Source organism: Arvicanthis niloticus, chromosome 20 (genome assembly GCF_011762505.2).
Source record: "Arvicanthis niloticus isolate mArvNil1 chromosome 20, mArvNil1.pat.X, whole genome shotgun sequence".
NCBI classification, from domain to species: domain Eukaryota; kingdom Metazoa; phylum Chordata; class Mammalia; order Rodentia; family Muridae; genus Arvicanthis; species Arvicanthis niloticus.
Genome location: NC_047677.1, coordinates 387819 through 412520, shown reverse-complemented (window position 1 = coordinate 412520; position 24702 = coordinate 387819). Strand labels below are relative to the sequence as shown.

Here is a 24702-nt window from a genome sequence, read left to right as displayed (position 1 = left end):
ACAAATGAAAATCTCCCCACTGTCCACCACAAGAAAGTCCTCTCTACTGTCCACCACAGATATGTCCTTTTTAATGTCCACAACAAGGATGTCCTCCTCACTGTCCTCAACAATGGAATCCTCCCCACTGTCCATTACAGGGAATTCCTCTCCACTGTCAACCACATGTATGTCTTGTCACTGTCCTCAACAGAGAAGACCTCTCCATTGTCAACTCAGAGATGTCCTCCTTATTGTTCACCACAGGGACGTCCTCCCAAGTGTCCACAACAGAAACATGCTCCCCACTGTCCACTACAGTGATGTCATACACACTGTCCACCAAAGTAATGTCCTTCCCATTTTCCACCAAAGGAACAATGCATGGTCGGCTAATAAAGTGTTTATACCAAAATGAAAAGAACATGTCTTAACTCCAAGACACAAGAAACATCCATTTAATGTTTTCAGCTCTCTACCATAAGGATGTCTTCCTGTGCAATACAGGAACATCCTCCCCACAGTTTACCACACTGAAATCCTCCACACTGTCAACCACAGAGATGTTTTTTTCACTGCCTAACACGGGGAAGTTTTCCCAACTCTCCACCACAGGGATGTCCTTCTCACTATTTACCAGAGGAAAGTTTTTCACACTGATTACCTATGGACACCCACCTCACTGTCCACCAAAGGAATATCCTCACCACAGTGACATTTTTTTAACTGTCCACCACAGGAATATCCTGCTCACTGTCCACCACAGAGAGGTCCTCCCCACTGTCCACAACAGGAACATCCTCTTCACTGTCCACTACAGGAAGTCCTCTCCACTCTCCACCACATAAACATACTTTCCACTGTCCAACACAGAGACGTCCTCTACACTGTCCACCACAAAGATGTTCTCCTTTGCAAAAAAGGGTCATCCTCCTCACTGTCCACAACACAGATGTCCTCTTCACTGTCCACCACAGGGAAGTCCTCACATCTACCAGTTTGACATTCTTACCACTGTTTACAACAGAGACGTTCTCCCCACTGTCCACCCTATGTATGTCTTCCCCACTGTCAACCACAGGGAAGTGCTCCACGCTGTCCACCACAAGGACATCTTCTCCACTGTCCACCACAAGGATGTTCTTCCTACTGTCCATCCACAGGGACATCCTCCTTATAGTCCACCACAGGGACGTCCTCCTGTACACCAGAGGAACTTCCTTCCCACTGTCCAACACAAGGATATCCTTCCCACTCTCCTCCCCACTGAAATCCTTTCCACAGTCCACCACAGTGATTTACTCCTCATTGTCCACCACATGGATATCCTTTTCACTGTCCACCAGAGGGAAGTCCTTCACACTTTTTACCCAAGGGACACCCACCTCACTGTCCACCAAAGGGATATACTCATCACTATTTTCCAAAAGCACGTCCTCCCCACTGTCCACAACAAGGACCTCCTCCCTGGTGTCCACAACAGGGATGTCCTCCATACTGTCCACCACAGAAACGTCCTCCCCACTGTATGCCTCAGGGACATCCTTCTTACTGGCCACCACTGAGACATCCTCCTTAATGTCCACCACAGTGATGTTCTTCCCACTGTTTAAAATGGGAAGTCCTCCCCACGGTTCACCACAGTTACATACTCCTCACTGTCCCTCACAATGATGTCTTCCCTACTGTCCACCAAAGGGATGTCCATCTGCACACCAGAAGGACTTTTTCCTCACTGTCCACCACAGGGATGTCGTCCTTTCCATGGTCCACCAAAGAGATTTCCTCCCCACTGTCCACCACAGGAACATTCTCCAAACTGTCCACCACTGGGATATTCTCTTTTGTACCACAGTGACTTGCACACCACTGTCCAGAAACATTCTTTCCATTGTCCACCAACAGGTAGTCCTCCCCACTTTCCACATTTGTGACATTCTTCCCACTGTCCACCTCGGGTATGTTCTCTCCACTGTCCACCACAGATATGTCCTCCCAACTGTCCACCTCAGAAATGTCCTCCTGTGCACAACATAAACGTCCTCCCCACTGTCTGTTACAGAGTTGTCTTCTCCATTGTCCACCACAGGTAATTCCTTTCCACTGTCCACGACAGGGACAGCCTTTCCAATCTCCTCTACAAAAACGTCCTTTTCACTGTTCACCACAAGGAAGTCCTCTCCAATGTCTACCACATGTACATCCTCTCCACTGGCCACCACAGAGACATCTTCCCCACTGTCCAACACAAAGACTTTCTTCTGTGCACCAAAGTGATATCTTCCCCCACTGTCCACCACAGGGATGTCCTCCCCACTGTCCTCAACAGATATGTTGTCCCCACTATCCACCACAGGGACATACTTCCCACTGTCTGTAACAGGGTTGTCCTCACCACTGTCTACTACATGTAGGTTCTTTCCAGTGTCCACCACAGAGACCTCCTCCCCACTTTCAACCACAGGGACCTCGTTGCCATTTTCCAACACCAGGACATCCTCCTGTGTACTACAGGAATTCTTTACTACTGGCCACCACAGGGTCATCCTCCCCACTGGCCACCACAGTGTAGTGTTCCTCACTGTTAAGCACATGCACATCCTCCCCACTGTGCACATCAGGGATATTCTCCTGTGACCCAAAGGACATCCTCCCCTCTGTTTACCACAGAGATTCCTCCACATTGTACACAACAGCGACATTCGCCCCAGTGTCCACCACAGTGATGTCCTCTTTAGAGCCATAGGAACATCCTCCCCACTGTCCACAAGGACATACTCTCCACTGTCCAGCACAGTGATATTCTCCCCACTGTCAACCAGAGGGACGTCATCCTTACTCTCCACCACGTGGATGTCATACACAATGTCCACCACAGGGTTGTCCTCCCACTGTCCACCACAGGGACATCATAACTATTGTCCACCACAGGGCTGTCTTCCCACTATCCACCACAGTGACATCATACACATTGTCCACTACAGTAATGTCCTCCCATTGTCCACCAAAGGGATATCCTCCCCACTGTCCACCTCACGTATGTCCTCCACACTGTCCACCACAAAAATGTCCTCACCACTGTCCACCACAATGATGTCCTCACCACTGTCCACCAAAGGGACGTCCTCCTGTGCACCCCAGAATATGTCCTCCAAGTATCCACCAGGGATATCTTCCACAATGTCCACCACAGAGATGTCCTCCCAAAGCTCCACCACAAGAATGTCCTCCCCATTTTCCACCACAGAAAAGTCTTCCCCACAGTCCATCACAGGGAAATCTTCCCTACTGTTTACCACAGTGACGTATTCTTCGCTGTCCACCACAGGCATGGCCTCCACACTGTCTACCACATAGAAGTTCTCCAAACTGTACACCAAGGAAAAGTCCTCCCCACAGACCACCACAGAAATATCCTTCCCACTGTCCACCACAGTATTTTTCTCCCCATAGTTCACCATAGACATATCATCCTAACTGTCCAACACAGTGAGATCCTCCTATGTACCACAGGGTCCTCCTCACCACTGTCCACCACAGGGACGGTCTGCCCACTGTCCACAACATTTCTGTTCTTTCCACTGTCCTCCACAGAAACATCCTATCGACTGTCCACCACAAGAATGTCCTCATCACTGTCCACCACAGAAATGTCCTCCCCTCAGTCCACCACAGGAATATCCTACTGTGTACCACAGGGACTTCTTCCCCACAGTCCACCACAGAAACTTCTTCTCCACTATCTTCAGCAGAGAAGTCCTCCCCACTCTCCACCAGAGGGACATCGTTTCCACTGTCCACACAGGGATATCCTCCCCACAGTCCACCACAGATATATTCTTCAAATATTCCACCAAAGAGATGGGCACCCCAATGTCCATAACAGGGATGTTTTTCCCACTGTCTACTACAGGGACATCATGATTTGTACCACAGGGACATCCTTACCACTGTCCACCAAAGGGGTGTCCTGCCCACTGTCCACCACAGGGATGTCCTCACCCCTTTTCACCACAGGGACGTCCTTTTGACTGTCCACCACAGGAATGTCCTCCCCACTGTCCACCAAAATATTGTCCTCCTGTGCACCACAGACACCTCCTCCCCAATATCCATGAAAGGGATGATCTCCTGACTGTCTACAACAGAGACATCCTCCCCTCTTTCCACAACAGGGACAACCTATTGACTGTCCACCACAGGAATGTCCTCCTAACTGTCCACAACACTGAAGTCCTCCCCACTGTCCACCACAAGAACATCCTCTCCACTGTCCACCACAGGCACATCCTCCTCAATGTCATCAACAGAGAAGTCCTCACCAATGTCCACTCAGGGATGTCCTTTTTACTGTCCATTACTTGGATGTCCTTCTCAGTGTCCACCACAAGGACATCCTCACCACTGTCCACCACAGGGATGTCCTTTCTACTGTCCAACACAGGGACATCCTCAACACTGTCCACCTCAGGTCCATCTTCCAATGTACCACATTGACATCCTCCCAACTCTACATCACAGAAACATCCTTTACACTGTCCAACACAGGGACTTCCTCCCCGCTGTCCAACACAGGGAAGTCCTTTATACTGTCTACCCAAAGGATGTACTCCTGTGTACCACAGAGATTTTCACCGCGCTGTCCACCACAGGGACATCCTCTACACTGTCCACCGCAGGGATGTCCTCCTGTGCAAAACAGGGACGTCCTCCAAACAGTCAATAAAAGAGATGTTCTTTCCACTGTTGGCCACAGGAATATCCTCCACACTGTCCACAACAAGGATGTCCTCCACACTGTCCACCATAGAAACATTCTTTCCACTGTTCATGACAGAAATGTCCTCACTGTACACTACAGAGACGTCCTCCAGACTGTCCACCACAGGGAAGTCTTCCCAATTGTCCACCACAGAGATGTCCTCTCCATTGTCCACCACAGTGACACCCTCCCCACTGTCCACCACAGAAAATTTCTCCCTACTGTCCACCAGAGGGATGTCTCCCCCCACTGTCTGCCACAGAAATGTCCTTTTCACTGTCCACAACATAGAAGTCCTCACCACTGTTTTCCACAGTAACGTCTTCCTCACTGTCAACCACAGGGACTTCCTCCTATGTACTACAGGGACTTCCTCACTACTGTACTTTAAAGGGGCAGCCTCAACAATGACCACCACATGGAAGTCCTCCACACTTTCCAGTACAGAGATGTTTTCCCACTGTCCACCACAGGGACATGCTCTCCACTGTCCACCACTGAGACAACCTCCTGTACATCACAGTTAAGTCCTCCCACCTGTGCACCACAGAGACATCCTCCCCAATGTCCACCACAGGGATGTTTTTCTTACTGTCCACCACAGGGACATATTCCTGTGCACAACCACAAGGTCCTCCCTATTTTCCCCCACAGATGTCCTCCCCACAGTCAACCACAGGTAAGTCCTCCTCACTTTCCACCACAGATATATATTCCCCACTGTCGACCACAAAGTCATCCTTGCCACACTCCACCACAAAGACGACCTTTTGTGTACCACAGATATGTCCTTTCATCATTCTTCCACAGAGGTGTCCTCCACATTGACCACCACAGTGACATAAACCACACTGTCCACCAAAGATATGTACTCCCCACTGTCTACCACAGCAACATCCTCCCCACTGTCCACCATGAGGACTTAATCCTTTTCACCATTGTGATGTCCTTCCCACTGTTCACAACAGAAGAATCTTCCCAACTGTCCACAACAGGGACATCCTCCACACTGTTCAATAAAGTTATGTCCTCTTCACTGTCCTGCAAAGGAAGGTTCTCCATACTGTAAACCACAGGAACTTCCTTCACACTGTCCACCACAGGTGTGTCTTCAATATGGACCACCACAAAGACTTTCTTCACACTGTCCAAGAGAGTGTTGTCCTCCCTACTGTTCACCGCAAGAATATTCTCTCCACTTCCCAACACAGGGATGTCATCCCCACTGTCCACCAGAGTGTTATTCTCCTGTGCACCACAGTGACGTTCTTCCCACTGTCTGTCACAGGGACATCCTCCATCTTTTCTACCATAGGGACGTCCTGCCCACTGTCCACCACAGGTATGTTATTCCAACCATCAAAAACAGATGTCCACCCCATTGTCCACCACAGGGATGGCCTCCTCACTGTATACAACAGGTAAGTCCTCCCCACTGTCTACCACATGGATGTCCTTCCCACTGTCCACCACAGTGACATCATTCTCACAGTCCACAACAAGGGAGTCCTTTCCACTGACAACCTCTGTGACGTCCGTTTTATTGTCCACCACTGGGACTTCCTCGCCAGTATCCACCAGAGAAATACCCCCCACAGTGTCCACCACAGAGATGTTTTTCCCAATGACCACCACAGGTACGTCTTCCCCAATGTCCACCACATGGACATCCTCCCGATTGTCTACCACAGAAACGTCCTCCACAATATCCACCACAAAGACATCCTCCCGACTGTCCACCACAGAAGCATCTCCCCAATGTCCATCTCAGGAACATCCTCCCCACTGTCTACCACAGGGACTTCCTCCACACTCTCCAACACAGTGTTGTCTTCCTTATTGTCCACGACAAGGATGTCCTCCTGTGCACCAGAGGAACATTATCCCCACTGTCCACCACAAGAACATCTGCCCCACTGTCCGTGACAGGAATTCTTCCTCATTGTCCACAAGAAGGAAGTCCTCCCAACTGTCCACCACAGGGACTTCCTCCTCACTCTCCACCAAAGAAAAGTTCTCCACACTGTTTACATAAAAGAAACCTACGTCACTGTCCACAACAGGGATATCCTCCCCACTGTTTTCAACAGGAACCTCCACCACACAGTCAACCACAGGGACCTCCTCTCCACTGTCCACCACAGGGGTGTCCTTGCCACTGTCAACAAGAGGGATGTCATCCTCACTGTATACAACAAAGAAGTCATCAATATGATCCACCAGATGGATGTCCTCTACCACAAGTACATAATTTTCTCTGTGTACAAGAGGGAAGTCCTCCCCACTGTCTAGATAAGGAACATCCTCCTTACTGTCCACCAGAGAAACATCCTCCCCAGTGTCTACCAGAGGGACATCCTCTTCACTGTCCACCACAGGGCCATCATAGCACTGTCACCCAAAGAGGTATCATTCACTCTATCCACCAAAAAGACGTCCCCCCCACTGTACATCACAGGGATATCATATCCACAGTCCACCACAGAAATGTCCTTTCCACTATCCACCATAGGAATATCCTCCCCACTATCCACTACAGGGACATTCTCCTCACAGTCCACCACAGTGACATCCTTCCCACTGTCCACCACAGTGACATCCTTCCTACTGTCCCCCACAGTGACATTCTCCTCTCTGTCTAAAAAAGGGACATTCTTCCCGTTGGACACCACAAGGACGTCCTACTGTGTAACACAAAGATATCCTGCCCACTGTCCACCATTGAAATGTTTTTTGCACTGTCCACCAAAGGGAAGTCCTCCCCACTGGCCACTTTAGGAACATCCTCCCCTCAGAACACCACAAGGATGTTCTCCCCTCTGTCTAAAAAAGAGAAATTCTTCCCACTGTCCACCACAGGGATGTCCTCTTTTGTAGACAGAGATGTCCTCCCCAGTGTCCACCATTGAAATGTCCTCCCCACTGTCCACCACACAAAACTCCTCCCCACTGTCTATCTTAGGAACATCCTCCCCACTGTCCACCACAGAGACATCCACCCCACTGTCCACCACAACACCAAAGGTACGTCCTTTTCACTGTCCACCACAGAGATATCCTCACTGCTGTCCACTATGAGGACATACTTTGACTGTCCACCACAGGATCATGATCCACAGTGTCCACCAAAGGGGCATCCACAGTCCACAACAGGGACGTTCTCCCCAATGTCCACCACAGGAACGTCCTCCTCACTGTCAATGACAAAGATGTCCTAACCACTGTCCACCACAAGGACATCCTACTTTTTATCCACCACAGGGACAAGCCCCTGTGAACCACAGTAATGTCCTCCCCATTGTCCACCACAAGAACATTGTCTTCACTGTCCACCACATTCAAATCCTCCCCACTGTCCACCACATGGGTTTTCTCCTCACTGTCCCCAAGAGGGACATCCTTCTGAGTGTCCACCACAGGTACATCCTTTTCACTGTCTACCAGAGGGAACTCCTCTGCACTGTTTATCTAAGGTAGACCCAACTCACTGTCTACCACAGGGATAACCTCCCCACTGTCCACCACAGGGACATCCTCCCCACTGTTCACCACACAGACGAACTCTTGTGCCCCACAGCAATGTCCACCCACTCTCCCCAATAGATGTCTTTTCCACTGTCAACAAGAGGGATGTCTTTCCCACTTTCCAGCACAGATATATCCTCCTCACTGTACAGCACAGAAACGTCTTCCCCAACGTGGACCAAAAAATGTCCTTTACAGTATCCATCACAGTGGCGTCCTCCCCATTGACCAGCACCGAAAGGTCCACTCCACTGTTTATCACAGAAACGTCCTTCCCACTGTCTACCACAGAGATATCCTTCCCACTTACCACCACAGGGACATTATCCACACTGTCCACCACAGGGATGTCCACCTGTGTATCACAAAGACATCCACAGCACTGTCCACCACAGAAATGTTCTCCCCACTGTTCACCACTGGGAAGTCCTCTCCACTGTTCAGTTTAGAGATGTCCTCCCCACTGTCCACCACCGGAACATCTTCTGCAATGTCCACCAAAGTGATGTCTTTCTCACTGTCCACCACAGAGATGTCCTCCCTATTGTCCACTATGGTGACATACTTTCTACTGTCCACCACAGGGATATTTATGACAATCCACCACAGGGACATATTCCCACTGTCCACATCAAATACGTCCTCCCCTCTGTCTACCACAAAGACATGCTCACCACTGTTGACCACAAAGACATTCTCCTGTGTACCACAGTAACGTCCTTCACTCTTTCCTTTACAGAGGCATTCTTTACATTGACCACCACAGGGACATACTCCATACTGTCCACCAAAAAGATGTCCTCCCCACTGTAGACCACAAAGACTTAATCCTTTGCACCATAGTGGTGTCCTCCCCACTGTCCACCACAGAAGAATCCTCTCCACTGTCCACCACAGTGACATCCTCCACACTGTCCACAACAGGTATGTCCTCTTCACTGTCCAGCACAGCGAGGTCCTCCATACTGTAAACCACAGGGACATCCTCCACAAGGTGCACCACAGGGACTTACTCCTGTCTACCACGGGGTAGTCCTCCCCATGGTCCACTACAGGGGTGTCTTCCTTACTAACCACCACAAGGACTTCCTCCACACTGTACAAGACAGAGATGTCCTTGCTACTGTTCACCACAGGGACATCCTCTTCACTTTCCACCACAGGGACATCCTCCCCACTGTCCAACACAGTGTCATCCACCTGTGCACCAGAGGGACATCCTGCCCACTGTCCACCACAAGGACATCCTCCTTATTGTGTACAACAGGGATGTCTTCCCACTGTATACCACAGGTATGTTATTCTTACCATCCTACACAGAGACGTCCATCTGAATGTCTACCACTGGGATGTCCTCCTCACTGTATACAACAGGGAAGTCCTTAGCACTGTCCACCACAGGGATGTCCTCCCCATTGTCTACCAAAGTGATGTCCCCCTCACTGTCCACAACAAGGAAGTTCTTTCCACTGTCCAATACTGTGACGTCCTACTTATTGTCCACCACAAGGACTTCCTCTCCAGTGTCCACCAGAGAAACATCCAACCCAGTGTCCACCACAGAGATGTCCTTCCCACTGTCCACCACAGGTATGTCTTTGCAAATGTCCACCACAGGGATTTCCTCCCTGTCCGCCAGAGGAACATCCTCCCCAATGTCCCCTGCAGGGACATCCTCCCCACTCTCTACCACAGGGACTTCCTCTACACTGTCCACCACAGGGACATCCTCCTTATTGTTTATTACAGCGACATCCTCCTGTGCACCACAAGAATGTTCTTCCAACTATCCACCACAAGGACGTCCTCCCAACTGTCCACCCCACTGAAATCCTTTCCAGTGTTCACCACAGGGATGTCATTCCCACTGTACACCACAGGGATATCCTCCTCATTGTCCCCCAGAAGAAAGTCCTCCCCACTTTTAACCACAGGGACATCCTCCTCACTGTCCACCGAAGAAAAGTACTCCACACGGTTTACATAAAGACACCTACCTCACTGTCCACTATAGGTATATCCTCTCGACTGTTTACAACTGGGATATCCTTCATACAATCAACCACAGGGATCCTCTTCACACTGTTCAACACAGTGGTGTCCTTGCCACTGTCAACCACAGGGATTTCATCCTCACTGTATACAATAGGGTAGTCCTTTTCACTATCAACCACAGGGATGTCCTCCCAACTGTATAGCACAGGGACATCCTCTTTATTGTCCACCAAAGTGACATCTGTCTGTGAAACACAGGAACTTACTTCTTACTGTCCACCACAATGATGTCCACTTCAGTGTCCACCCCACTGAAATACTCTCATTGTCCACCACAGTGATGTCTTTCCTACTGTCCACCACAATGATGTACTTCTTATTGTTCACCAAATTGGCATCCTCTTCACTGCCTGCCCAACTGAAATCCTTCCCACTGTCCACTACAGGGACATCTTCACCACTGTTCACCACAATGATTTCTTCTTCACTGTCCAAAAGTGGGAAGTCCTTCCAACTGTCCAACACAGGGATGACCTCCTCACTGTCCACCAGAAAGAAGTCCTACACACTGTTTACCTAAGGGACATCCACATTACTGTCCACAACAGGGATGTCCTCCCCACAGTCAGCCACAGGGACATCCTCTTCAGTGTCCACCACAGGGATGTCCTCACTGTCCTCAACTCGGAAGTCCTACCCACTATTCATTCAGGGATGTCCTCCTTATTGTCAACCACAGAGACATCTTTCACAGTGTCCACCACAGGGATATCATCCCCACCATCTACCACAGTGACATCCTCCCCACTGTCTACCACAGGGACGTCCTTCTCACTGTCCTCAACAAAGATGTCCTCCACACTGTACACCACAGGGACGTCTTCCTTTTTGTCCACCACAGGAATATTTCCTGTGCACAACAGGAAAGTTCTCCCCATTGTCTACCACAAGGACATCCTCCCCATTGTCCACCCCACTGAAATCCCTGTCCACCACATGAATGTCCTTCCCACTGTCCACAACAATGATTTCCTCCTCACTGTCCACCAGACAGAAGTCCTCCCCAATGTCCACCACAGGGACATCTTCCTTACTGTCCACCAGAAAAAAGTCCTCCACCCTGTTCACATTAGAGACACGTACCTCACTGTCCACCACAGGGATATCCTACCCACTGTTTATCACAGAGATTTCATCTCCACTCTCCACAACAGGGACATTCTCAAGTGCCCCACAGCAATGTTCTTCCCACTGTCCATCACAGGGAAGTCCTTGCCACTGTCCACCACAGGGACATTTTCCTCACTGTCCACCAGAGTGAAATCTTACACACTGTTTATCTAAGGGACACCTACATCACTGTCCATCACAGGGACATCATCCACACTGCCCACCACAAGGTGTTCCTCTCCACTGTCTAGCACAGTGAATTCCCCCCTACTTTTCACCACAGGGACATTCTTCCCACTGTCCACCACAGAATCGTCCTTACTACTGTCCACCAGAGGGAAGCCCTCCAAACTTTTTACATAAAAGACCATTACCTCACAGTCCAACTCAGTGATATCTTCTTCACTGTTTACCACAGGGATATCCTCCCCACAGTCCACCAGAGACCTCCTCCTCACTGTCCAACACAAAGATGTCCTCCTCACTGGATGCAACAGGAAGTCCTCCCAACTGTCCACCACAGGCATGTCCTCCCCATTTTCCATGGCAGGAATGTCGTCTTCACTGTCCACAACAGTGAAGTCCTCCCCAATGTCCACCTCTAGGATGTCCTACTTACTGTCCTCATGTGAACCACAAGGATGTCCTTACCACTGTCTTCCACAGGGACATCCTCCCCTCTGTCCACCAAAGGGACATCTTTCCCAAACTTCACCAAATGGACATCCTCCCCACTGTGCACCACAGGACATTCTGCTGCTCACAACAGTGATGTCCTCTCCACTGTCCACCACAGAGATCTCCTCCTCACTCTCCATCACAGGGACATCCTTCACAGTGTCTACCACAGGATCATCCTCTTCTGCCTCACAGGAACATTCTCTTCACTGTCTACAAAAATGTCCTCCCCACTGTCCACTACTGTGAAATCCTCCTCACTGTCCACCACAAGCACATCTTTTTCAATGTCTACCACAGGAATGTCCTCTAAACTGTTTACCTCAGTGATATCCTCCAAACTCTCCACCAAAGGGACAGGCTATCCACTGTCCATAGCAGGGATGTCCTCCCCGCTGTCCACCACAAGGACAGACTCCCCATTGTCCACCAAAAACATCCTCCCCAGTGTCCACTATACTTATGTTTTTCTCACTGTTAACCACAGTGAAAGTCCTTCCCACTGTCCACCACAGGGATATCATACCCACTGTCTGTCATAAGGACTTTCTCCCCACTGTCCAAAACAAGGATGTCCTCCCCAATGTCCATCACTGGTACATCTCCACAATCTCCACCACACCACCACAGAAATATCCTTCCCACTGTCCACCAAAGAAACATCCTCCCCACTGTCCTCCAAAGAAACATCATCCCAATTGTCCTTCACAGTGGCGTTTTCCAAATTGACCACTATAGAAATGTCCTCTGCACTGTCCACAACAAAAACGTCCTCTTGACTGTACACCACAGTGAGGTCTTCCTCACTGTCCACCACAGGGACCTCCTCCCAACTGCCCACCACATAGACATTATCCCCACTGTCCACCACAGGGACCTCCTCCCCTATGTCCACAAACAAAAACATCCTCCCCACTGTCCTTCAGAGGGAAGTCCTCCACACTGTTTACCTAAGGGAAAGCCACTTCACTGTCTACCACAGGGATATCCTCCCCACTGTTTACCATAAAAAGATCCTCCCCACAGTCCACCACAGGGACCTCCTTCCCACTGTCTAGCAAATGGGTGTACTTCCCACTGTCCACCACATGGACATGCTCCCAACTGTCCACCAGTGTCATCCTCAGTGCACCAAATGGACATCCTCCCCAAAGTCTACCACAGAAACATGCTCTCCACTGTCCACCAAAGAAACTTTCTCCCCACTATCCATCACAGTGGTGTCCTCACTATTGACCAGAACAAAAACCATCTCCCCACTGTCCAACACAGGGACATCCTCCCCACTGTCCAGCACAAGGAAATCCTCTCTACATTCCACCAAAGGGATCTCCTCCTCACTCTGCACCACAGAGATGTCCTCACAACTGTCCACCAGAGTAACATCCTCTTCACTGACAACCACAGGGTTGTTCTTAGCACTGCTCACCACAAGGATGTCCTCTCCATTGTCCACCACAGTTAATTCCTCTCCACTGTCCACCACAGGGACATCCTCCCCCACTGTCCAACACAGGGACATCTTTTCCACTGTCAACCACAGAAATATCCTACATACTGTCCACTACATGGACATGCTCTCCACTGTTCACCTAAGGGGCATCCTCCACACTGACATCAACAGGGATATCCTTACCATTGTCCACCACAGGACCGTCCTCTCCACTCTCCACCACAGAGACGTCCTTCTCAGTGTCCACCATGGAGATGTCCTCTTTACTGTCCACAACAGGGACATCTTCTGTACTGTCCACCCAAGCAGAGTCCTCCCCACTGTCCTCCACAGGGACATCCTCCTCACTGTTGATGACGAAGATATCCTCAGCACTGTCTACCACAGAGACGTCCTTTTCACTGTCTCCCAGAAGGAAGTCCACTACACTGTTTACTTAAGGTAGACCCAACTTACTGTCTACCACAGGGACATCCTTCCCCCATCCACCACTGGGACGTCCTCCCCACTCTCGACCACACGGACGAGCTCCTGTGCCCAACAGCAACATCCACCCACTGTCCCCAATAGATGGCTTTTCCACTGTCAACAAAAGGGACATCTTCCCCACTTTCCAGCACAGATATGTCCTCCCCACTGTCCACCAAAAAAATCTTTTCCACTGTTCATCACAATAGCGTCCTCCCCATTGACCACCACCAAAACATCCGCTCTAACGTCCATCACAGAAATGTCCTTCCCACTGTCCACCACAGTGTCATTCTCATGTGCACCACAGGGACATCCTCCCCATTGTCCACCACAGAGACATCCTCCCTACTGTCCACCACAGGGACATCATCTCCACTGTCCACAACAATGAAGTCCTCCCCACTGTCTACTTCTGGGACATCCTCCTTACAGTCCACCACAGGGACTTTCTCTCCAGTATCCAACAGAGGGACATCCTCCCCAGTGTTCACCACAGAAATGTCATTTCCACTGTCCACCACAGGTATGTCCTCCACAATGTTCACCACACGTACATCCTCCTCCCTGTCCACAACAGGGATGTTCTACCCACTGTCCACCATAGGGACATCCTCATGTGCAACACAATGATTTCCTCCCACTTTTTCCAGCACAGACATGTCCTTTCCACTGTCCACCACAGTGATGTCCTCCACACTGTCCACCATAGGCCCATCCTCATCACTGTCCATCACAGGGACATCCTTCCCACTTACCACCACAGGGATATTCTCCACACTGACCGGGTACATCCTCCTGACTTTCCACCACAGAATCATCCTCCCCACTGTCCACCACAATGATGTCCTCGCCACTGTCCACCACAAAGAAGTTCTCCCCACATTCCTTCATAGAGGTCTCCTTTCCATTGACCACCACAGGGACATACTCCACACTGTCAACCAAAGAGATGTCCTCCCCACTGCCCAACACAGCAACTACCTCCCCATGGTCCACCATGAGGACTTAATCCTGTACACCACAGTGATGTCTTCCCCAGTGTCCACCACAGAAGAAACATTCCCACTCTCCACCAAAGGGACATCCTCCACACTGTCCACCAAAGATATGTACTCTTCACTGTCCAGCACAAGGAGGTCCTCCACACTGTAAACCACTGGGACGTCCTCCACACGGTCCACCAAAGGGACATACTCCTTTGTATCACAGGGTCGTTCTCCCCACGGTCCACCACAGGGGTGTCTTCCTTACTGAACACTGTTGGGAAAAAAAGGCTGGGGATCCCAGGTTTTTCCTGCCATGCTGTGGGTAGTCGGCTGGGAACACTCTGGGTTCCTCCAGCTGGAAGTTGGGCCCGGCTGTTCATTAACTAAAAGCCTCTCCCTGGCTCCTCATATTTCCTCCTAACAGCGCAGCCTCAACACACAAGGAAGCCCTTGGGTTTCCAAAACTGGTTTATTCACATGGCAGATGGTGGATGGATCTGGATGCATACCCCCATAAACCCAGGATCAATCTGAGTTAAAAGGGGAGGGGAGAAGGGGGGAGGAGCTGAGGAGGAATGTTTAATGGCTCCACCTCTGGCCTTCAGGTACCTCATTAGTATGTAAATCTCTCTAGGGCCTCTTTGTGCCCTCCACCTGTGTATGTGACTGAAGGGTGAAGGTGGAATGGAGATTAGACCTAGTGTTAGGCCCAACATCCCACCCTCTTTTCTTTAATAAAAGGAGGGGCAACTCTGTGTTAATGAGAGATGTGGACCACATGGAAGTAGTGTGGAATCCTGGAGCGCGGGGAGATAATGTGCAGTCCTTGACAGGCAATGTCCTATTGGGTCCCCCGGCTACCTCAAACCCAGCGCTCTATCAAGGGGGCCTAGGAACAGAGTTGAACATCCTACCATCCCTTAAAGGGTCTCTGGGGTTCAAAGCTTGTTCAACCAGGCTATGTCCAAATCATGTCTTCCCTGCCCAACATCTCACTGTTTTTTAGTGAAAATTTTGGATGAGGTGGTCAAAATAAGACACTATGAAGGCAATAGGGTGTGGCAGAATTAAGACAAAGGGTGAGGGGAGCTGGGAATGGGGGTTAGGAAGGCAATAGATAATTGAAACAATTGAACACAGGTGTTACAATTTGAGGGTAATAACATCTGATTAATCTAAATAGACATTATGTTTTCCTCACTAACATGTAACTTTAGCTATGTGACTTTGGCAAAAAGTTCATTTGTAGCTGGAAGGTCTGGATATGTCTTCTGTAGTGAGCGTCTCTGGGTTCTGTTCTGCATCTCTGGAGCCTGGTGTGGGTCTCTGGATCTCAGCATGTTCTGGAGTCTTCAGTCAGATGAGATGACTGGAAGAAGGCAGCTTGGCAGGTTCCAGGAGGTGGCACTGTCACTGGATCTCAGCATGTCTCTGGAGTCTGCAGTCAGATGAGGTGGCTGGGAGAAAGCAGCTTGGCATCTCAGGCAGGTTCCAGAGGATGGCTGGACTCTATTGGATCTGTGGGTATACCTGTAGGATAATCACAGTAGGGAAGCAGCATCTCCAGCAGGGAGATGTCTGTAGGCTGGATACTGAGCATTAAATTGCTTGGGAACAAGCACCTTATGGCCTGTCATTAAGATCCTGGAAAAGCAAAGGTGTTTGAGGAAAGTTTAGTCTTGGAAGGTATCTTTGAGTCTGTTTTTGGATGGCTGAGGGAGAAAAACAATGTTAAATTTGTATCTGGGATTGGCAGCAACAGTTTGCATGTAAAAGAAACTAGTTGTTAATTAAGACTCAAGAAATGGTGATCAGCACGTTGACTTAAACTGTGGAAGGAAATTAGATGGCTTTTAAACCTTGAAGGAATTATAAAGGTTGAAAAAATAATGTTGGACATATATCACGAATATTAGAGAGAAAAGGCAGCATTAAAATAAAAAAATAACAAAAATTTTGGTTGAAAAACACAAGCATTGTTGCTCTAGGTGTTCCTGTTAGAAAGAAAAGGAAAATTTTTTGGTTGAAAAACAGGAACATTTTTTGCTGGCCCTCCTGTTGGGGAGAAACAGTATGGCGGGTTTAGAAGCAGTGGGGAGGGGCCTTGTTCTGCCATGTGGCAGAAAGGACCTGTATTCCACCTTTCTTTTTCTTAGAAATTTTAAATGAAGAGAAGGATCAAAAGGCTAACTTGAAGAAAGTTTATAAGGAAAGACACATAGGCTTGATAGGAGAGCCAAGAGTCAGAGTGAACGGCTGTACAAATCTCTGACCTAAGGAAGGAGTCTTAGGAGGGTCACAGCAGGTACTGAGACTTGAAAGACAGCTGTTGTCTGTGAAGGAGCCCTCTCTGTGGAGTTGGGGGATGGTTAAAGTGGAGGCTAGGGGGTTGCTGCCATCTTGCCCTTGAGCTGGAGAGCACATGGAGAAGGAGAGACAGACAGAGAGAAAGAGGAGAAGGAGTTAAAGTAGAGAAGTTGACCAGGAACACATGGAGAAAGAGTGGGGCCTAGTCTTTTGAACTAGGCAGGAGCTAGTGGTAGTTAAAGATTAAAAGAAGCTAACAAGGAACACGTGGAAAAGAGAGGGGGGAGACAGAAAGAAGCCTGCCTAGTCTTGTGAACTAGGCTGGGGATTACTCACTGTCCTGGAGTTTCACGGAGAGGTTTTCTGTGGGCAACAACTGTGGGGGGGACACTCTTGGAGATGGCTCTTTCTGTGTCCTCTACCACCTGTAGGGAACAATATGGGCTCATGCATGGGTGAGCGGGTCCCCTGCGGAACCTCTGGAGGTAGGTTGGATTCCGATGGACCAGGAGTTGTGTTCCCTCGGGGACTCCATCTTTCATCTGTCTAATCTCACCACATTATGAGGAGGTCCATGGCGCCTTCCATATCAGCGCCGATTAGCAGCATAGCGGCTCCCTTCTACTGGAACTCCATCTGGGCCAGTCACATTTGTTGCTTTAGGACCTTCTTTTCCTGCAACCACATCAAACTCTACAATTTCTCCCTCCCCCACACTACGCAGATACTTGCGTGGATTATTCTTCTTGATGGCAGTCTGGTGTACAAACACATCTTCTTTGGTGTAATTTTGGTTTATAAATTCTTATCCGTTTTTGATATTGAACCATTTGACCGTGCCAAGGACTTTGGTGGCAAGAACTTTTTTCTCTGTGTCCCCGCTGCCTGTGGGAGATGATGAGGCCTGGGCAGGCCTGGGGGCTGCTTCTCTGCTGGGGCTCCCTGCAAGCAGCCTGGCAGGCACTGGGGCCTGGGGCACACCTCTGGCCTCAGGGCTCTTATGTGCCGGGTCTGGAAATGCCACAGATGTCGCAGTGTTGGCTGCAGCCTGCAGGAGCGTGGTGCCACTGGTGGTGGCCCTGCCAGCCTCACTCTTGTAGCTGGAGGGCAGGGGACAGGAGCGTTCACAGTCTTGCTATGTCTCCTGGCCCCAGGGATGGCAGGTTGTAGGGCATTCATCCTTCAAATGTCTTGTCTCCCCACATTTGAGGCAGATTTTTTCTGTTTTTATTGCTGCCACAAATGCCTGAGCTATGGATGCGATGTGATTTGATGGGGTTCCTATTTCTCTGGATGCTACAATCCACCTATCTTGATGCTCCTCCCGGAGACCCTGGCAAGCTAGCCTAGACTCACAAGTCATGCCTTCCCAAACAATGGTTTTAAGAAGAAGGTCTCTAGCTGTGGGGTTGGAGATTTTTCTTTCTAAGCTCATTTTAGTTCTGAGGATAAAATCAGATAGGGATTCTCCAGGCTTCTGATGAAGGGAGAGCAGGGAGTGGGCAGGGTCTTGTGACCCTGAAGGTGGAGTAAGCCTATTCCAGGCTTGAATGGCACAGAGGCGAACCTGGTCATAGTAGCCTGCTGGCTGACTTGCCTGTTGTGCCCCAGTAGAGAAATCTTCCCGGCCAAAGAGTTCTTTAAAAACCCATGGAGTGTCATCTTCCCTTCCCTGGTTTTGCCTGACTTGCTGAAGACACTCAACACGATAGTAGTCCTTCCATTCTAGTAACATTGGATCAGGAAGGGCAGAACAGCAAATATCTCTCCAATCTTGGGGGGTGTTTAAATCGACAATATGGCTCTGTAGGAGGAATTTTGTCCACTGTGCATGAATGCCATCTTCCTTCACTGTCTGCCTGAGTTCTTTTAGGTTGGAGGCTTGGACTGGGAACCAATTAAGTGGTTTAGCTCGAGTGGGGTGGATATTAACTGGGAATGTTCGAGCAGTTTGGGTTTTATCTATGGATTTTGAAGGACTGCTACTTTTGTGGCTAAGAGGAGGGGGAGGGGACTTATCTCTCTTTAGTTGGGAGATAAGTGGGGAGGCAGGGGAAAGCTCCTATGGTATTTTAATGGAGCCTTGCATTTGGATGGGGGAGGGAGGGACAGGAGGAGCACATGGTTTTATTTCCTCCAAGGCATAAGGGGGGAGAGGTGGGTATATGGATTTTATCTCTCTTATTTGTTGGGTAAGGGCCTTGAGGTCTGAAACAAGGTGATTTTTGGGACCTTGATCTTTGGGTTCATTTAAATGAGGGGCCCCAGGAGTTGTGTTGTTCTCAGTCTGTCCTATTTTTTTTTTAGCTTAGCTTCTTTATTTTCTTTTTTTTTGCCATTCTATCTTTTTTTTTATTGGATATTTTATTTACACTTCAGATGCCATCCCCTTTCCCCATTCCCCCCCTTAGAAAACCCCTATCCCATGCCCTATTTTCCTTTTTGCATTTATACATTTTTTTTTAAAATAATGTTAATCATAAGCGTTATAAGTTTGGAATTGTTCAATCAGAGGTGTAACCCACTGACCAACCTAGATATAACAACTATCTTTGACTGGTGGAGATACATGAATATCTGCCTCCCTGTCTCCCCCCTCTTTCTCTCTTTCATCATCTAGCTTCTCCTCTCCTCCTTCTCCTCTTACTCCTTTTCTTCCTCTCAGTACTCCTCCTACCTTAACTCCTCCTACACATCACCCTTCCTGTTAAAATGAAACTTTTCTCTCAAAATACAATTAGAGCATAATTATGCCAATTTGTACCAGTGAGGTACAAGATAGTCCTAATACCCCATCCATGCTTTTGTTGACTAACCAGCACCTCTGTCATTTATCCTAACTAAAACATTTAGTTCTGAACCTGGCTTTAGGATGAATGTCAGCTGATGACCATCCACTCAAATCTTTTCTCTTATGGTAAATAGCTGTAAGTTTTCAACCCCATCAGAAATCCAGAATGACTGAGTTAACTATAATTATGGGAAGCACAAAGCATAGCTTCTAAAACTTAGCCAATTTATAGAGACCTCTGGACACCTGAAAAGCCCCTATACTACCGAACGTTGGAGCATCAAATCTTCAGCCTTCTGGCCCAGAATCATCTGACAGACCTTGGTGATGCAGGATTATTAAGGACTGATTACTCTGTCTAGGCAGATATAATCAGTCGACTATTCTGCATGTGTGTCCTTTTCTGGACAGTAATTTGTCTGTAGATGGAGAGAGGCAATTCTTGCCTAGTGGCTGTTACCACACAACTGGAGTAACTCCAAGGATGCTCAATTTCTTCTTAGAATCTACGACAGGAAGCTGTCAGGAGCAGACGGGTCTCTAATCAATATGAACATTAATATATAAATATTTGTAGCGTCAGTTCTATGGACTTCTGAAGTTTTGAAAACCAACTATCCATGTAAGGTAACCTGGACTGTTGTCTGTTCACTCCTCTCAGCTATTTCTAAATAAAATATGGGAAACACCCTAACAATAAACTCAAAAATATAAATTTGCTATAGTCCCTTAACTCATAGGTTAAGCGTCCCAAATCAGTTAAAAAGGTTAAAAAAGGGTTGGGTCTAGGCATTGTATTCCTAAATGTGTTATACAGGCACAATGCCCATAAGCGTATCAATATTCATCTCATTTTTATATTAATAAGAGGCTTGTACCAATGAAAACCTTAAATTTGAGATCAAAGTAAATTTTGTACCATTTAAGAAATTATAACTTCATCTTGATAATAATTATACAGATTTCTACCAATAGGTTATGGCTATGCAATATGTCCTAGCTAATCCCCCCTGTTCCAACAAAACCACTACTTGTCCCTAGAAAGATAGACCATTATTAACCACATTAGTCCCCAAGCTCAGGGAATAGGGGCGCTGACTCTTCTTTAACTTCTGCATGCTGATTAAGGGCGTTGAGATTTTAGAAGAGGGGTTGGGGGGAAGAGTAAGTTGATAAGCCTCTAATGCTGTGTCTTCACTGAATCCAGATGGAATTCCAGGACATCAGAGGTTTGGGCAGGTCTGCTCAGTATGCTTGATGAGTAGATACACCAAGGCTGTGTATTCTGCAATATACAATTCTCAGAACAAGTTTTAGTATCAAGAAAAAAAAATTTCCCACCCCCAGGGGACTGACATTTTTTTTTAAAGATGTTGGTTCTGAAGACTTTTTTCCCCGCTTGTTAAAATTGGTTGTAGTATTTACATTTCAGATTTTATCCTCTTAGCCTACTTCCTCCCACCACCCAGAAACCTCCTATCCCATCCCCCTCCTCATGCTTCTATGAGGCAGTGACTGCACCTAACCCCCCTCACTATCCTCTCCCCACCTTCATATCATTCCCCCCCCCCACTGTGTGTTCATTTTTTTTTTATGGGACCAAGAAACTCCTCTCCCACCTATGTCCGACAAGGCCATCCTCCCCTACATATATCTCTGGAGTGTCTTGGGTCCCTCCCTATGTGTCCATGTTTTGTTTCCCTATTTGCTCCCTTGAGCATTTTTGTTTCTCGTTTTAAGCAGAACTGAGGCATCCCCTCTTGGTCTTCCTTCTTCATGAGCTTCATGTGGTCTGTGGGTTGAGTCTTCACTAATCCAAGCAATTGGGCTAACATCCATGGAGATATGTTTGTGTAACTATCTTCTTTTGGGGTTTTTGGAAGATTACTTTCTTGCTTTTTCTAGGTTATAGTCTCCCTCCTTGTGTTGGAGTTTTCCACCAATTATTCTTTGAAGTGCTGGATTTGTGTTGAGATACTGTGTAAATTTGGATTTGTCATGGAATATTTTGGTTTCTCCATCAATAATGATTTACAATTTTGCTGGGTATAGTAGTCTTGGCTGGCATTTGTGTTCTCTTAGGGTCTGTATGATATCGGTCCAGGATCTTCTGGCTTTTATGGTCTCTGGTGAGAAGTCTGTTGTAATTCTTATATGTCTGCCTTTATACGTTACTTTGCCTTTTTCCCTTACTGCTTTTAGTATTTTTTCTTTGTTTTGTACATTTGATGTTTTGACTATTATATGGCGGGAAGTATTCCTTTTCTGGTCTAAACTATTTGGAGTTCTGTAAGCTTCTTGTATATTTATGGACATCTCTTCCTTTAGGTTAGGGAAGTTTTCCTCTATAATTTTGTTGAGGATATTTACTGGTCCTTTTAGTTGGGAGTCTTCCCCCTCATCTATACCTATTATCCTTAGGTTTGGCCTTCTCATTGTGTCTTGGATTTCTTGTATATTTTGGGTTAGTAGCTTTTTGTATTTTGCATTTTCTTTGACAGTTGTGTCAATGTTTTCCATGGTATCTTCTGCACATGAGATTCTCTCTTCCATCTCTTGTATTCTGTTGGTGATACTTGTGGCTATGACTCCTGATCTTTTTTTTTTAGGTTTTCTATCTCCAGGGTTTTGTCCCTTTGTGATTTCTTTATTGTTTCTACTTCCATTTTTAGATCCTGCATGGTTCTGTTTAATTCCTTTTCCCGTTTGGTTGCATTTTCTTGCAATTCCTTAAGGGATTTTTGTGTTTCCTCTTTAAGGGTTTCTATCTGTCTACCAGTGCTCTCCTTAAGTTCTTTGAGAGCGTTATTTATGTGTTTCTTAAAGCCTTCTATCATCATCATGAGAAGTGATTTTAATTCTGATTCCTGCTTTTCTGGTGTGATGGGTTGTTCAGGGCTTGCTCTTATGGGGGAGCTGTGTTCTGATGATGCCATGTAACTTTGGTTTCTGTTGCTTACATTCTTGCTCTTGCCTTTTGCCATCTGGTTAACTCTAGTGCTGCCTTTACTTGCTGTCTCTGACTGAAGCCTGTCTTTCTAGTAATCTAGCTTGTGTCTGATCTCCTAGGGTCCAGATGTCTCTGTGATCTTTTCCAGCTGTACTGATTATAGTGGTACCTCTAGGATGCCTCAGGATATGGTGCCTCCAAGGTAGTAGTCCAGCTAGGTGTCTGCTGTTCTGGGTGCAGTGTCTCCTCTAGAGTATCTCAGGATATGTTGTCTGAAGCTCTGAGTTCATTTGTTCCTCTGTGGCTCTGAATTGAGTGGACCTTCCAGTATGTCTCAGGTGGAATCCGGGGTCGACACAACAGCAGACCTGGCAGAGGTCTGATCCAGGCCTCAGATCTGGGAACTAGTTTCTAAGACACTGTCCAAGTTAGAGCGCCTGGGATCCCTGCTTCCTCTGGGTTCTTGGAGGTTGGGAACAGAGCTGCCACCCAAGATCTGCTCAGTGCTCTGGCCCAGACTGGAAGGAACCAGTGTTCCGGGCCGGGAGTGACTTCCTGGGTCCTTTTGGTTCCCAGTTACTCCCTGTTTAGGGCGGGCCCTGGTGACTGCTTACCTAAGATACTGCCTGAGTTCAAGTGCCTGGGATCCCTGCTTCCTCTGGGTTCTTGGAGGTTGGGGACAGAGCTGCCACCCAAGATCTGCTCAGTGCCCTGGCCCAGACTGTCCTACTTTTGATGGTCCTATACATTGCTGAATTGCAACTAAGATTGCCAAAAATGCACAAGGGGGTGTTTTATCTCTGTTTTTGATAAGGGAAGCTACTTTGCTCCATGAGTCTGGACTGTAAATATTATTGTCTGCCATGCATGGTGCTATATGAAGAACTTCTTCCCAAAACAAGGAGGCTTGCTTTTTGCCTATTCTTATCCCATGGGTCTTTAGTAGGGAGTATATTTGCCTGGTGTGAGGTGAACATTTACGTGAGGTGTAGTTTCCCATGATAGAAAAAGAGGAGAAACGCCTTGTCTAATGGGAACGTTCCCTTGGCCTATTGGCTTTGGGGGATTCCACAATGGTGCAAGAGTGCTAAGCCTTCCTGCAGATTTAAGAACTGGCAGCCGCCCTTATGGCTTTTAAATGGCTGCTGCGTTACCAGTTTTCTTTTTGTTTTAAAGAAAGGCTAGATAGCGAGTCTTTGCCAACGCCTGTTGCGGGCTGTCGGGATTTAAGCAGAGGCCAGGGAAGCCTTGAACCAACACCAGAGTGGCTCTGGCCAGGAGGTAGCAAAAGCTCCTTTGGCTTACTTAAATCCACGTGATGGCTTCTGACTGAAACACAGGAGGATAAAACAAATTGCTTGTTTCAAGAGTTGGGTAGCTTACCTTTCCTGTGGTATCAGTGGCTGCATGGCTGTGTGGCTTCCAAGGCCCCACGTTTGAGGCGCCAGATGTTGGAAAAAAAGGCTGGGGATCCCAGGGTTTTTCCCGCCATGCTGTGGGTAGTTGGCTGGGAACACGCTGGGTTCCTCCAGCTGGAAGTTGGGCCCAGCTGTTCATTAACTAAAAGCCTCTCCCTGGCTCCTCACAGTTCCTCATAGCGGCAAGGCCCCAAAGCACAAGGAAGCCCTTGGGTTT

General features: G+C 48.1%; 1 pseudogene; it reads right to left on the bottom strand.

Annotated features, from left to right (window-relative positions):
* LOC117724662 (Y-box-binding protein 3 pseudogene) overlaps nt 1–24476 on the bottom strand; it is a 28187-nt pseudogene extending 3711 nt beyond the window's left edge.
* Between the last annotated feature and the right edge of the window lie 226 nt (nt 24477–24702).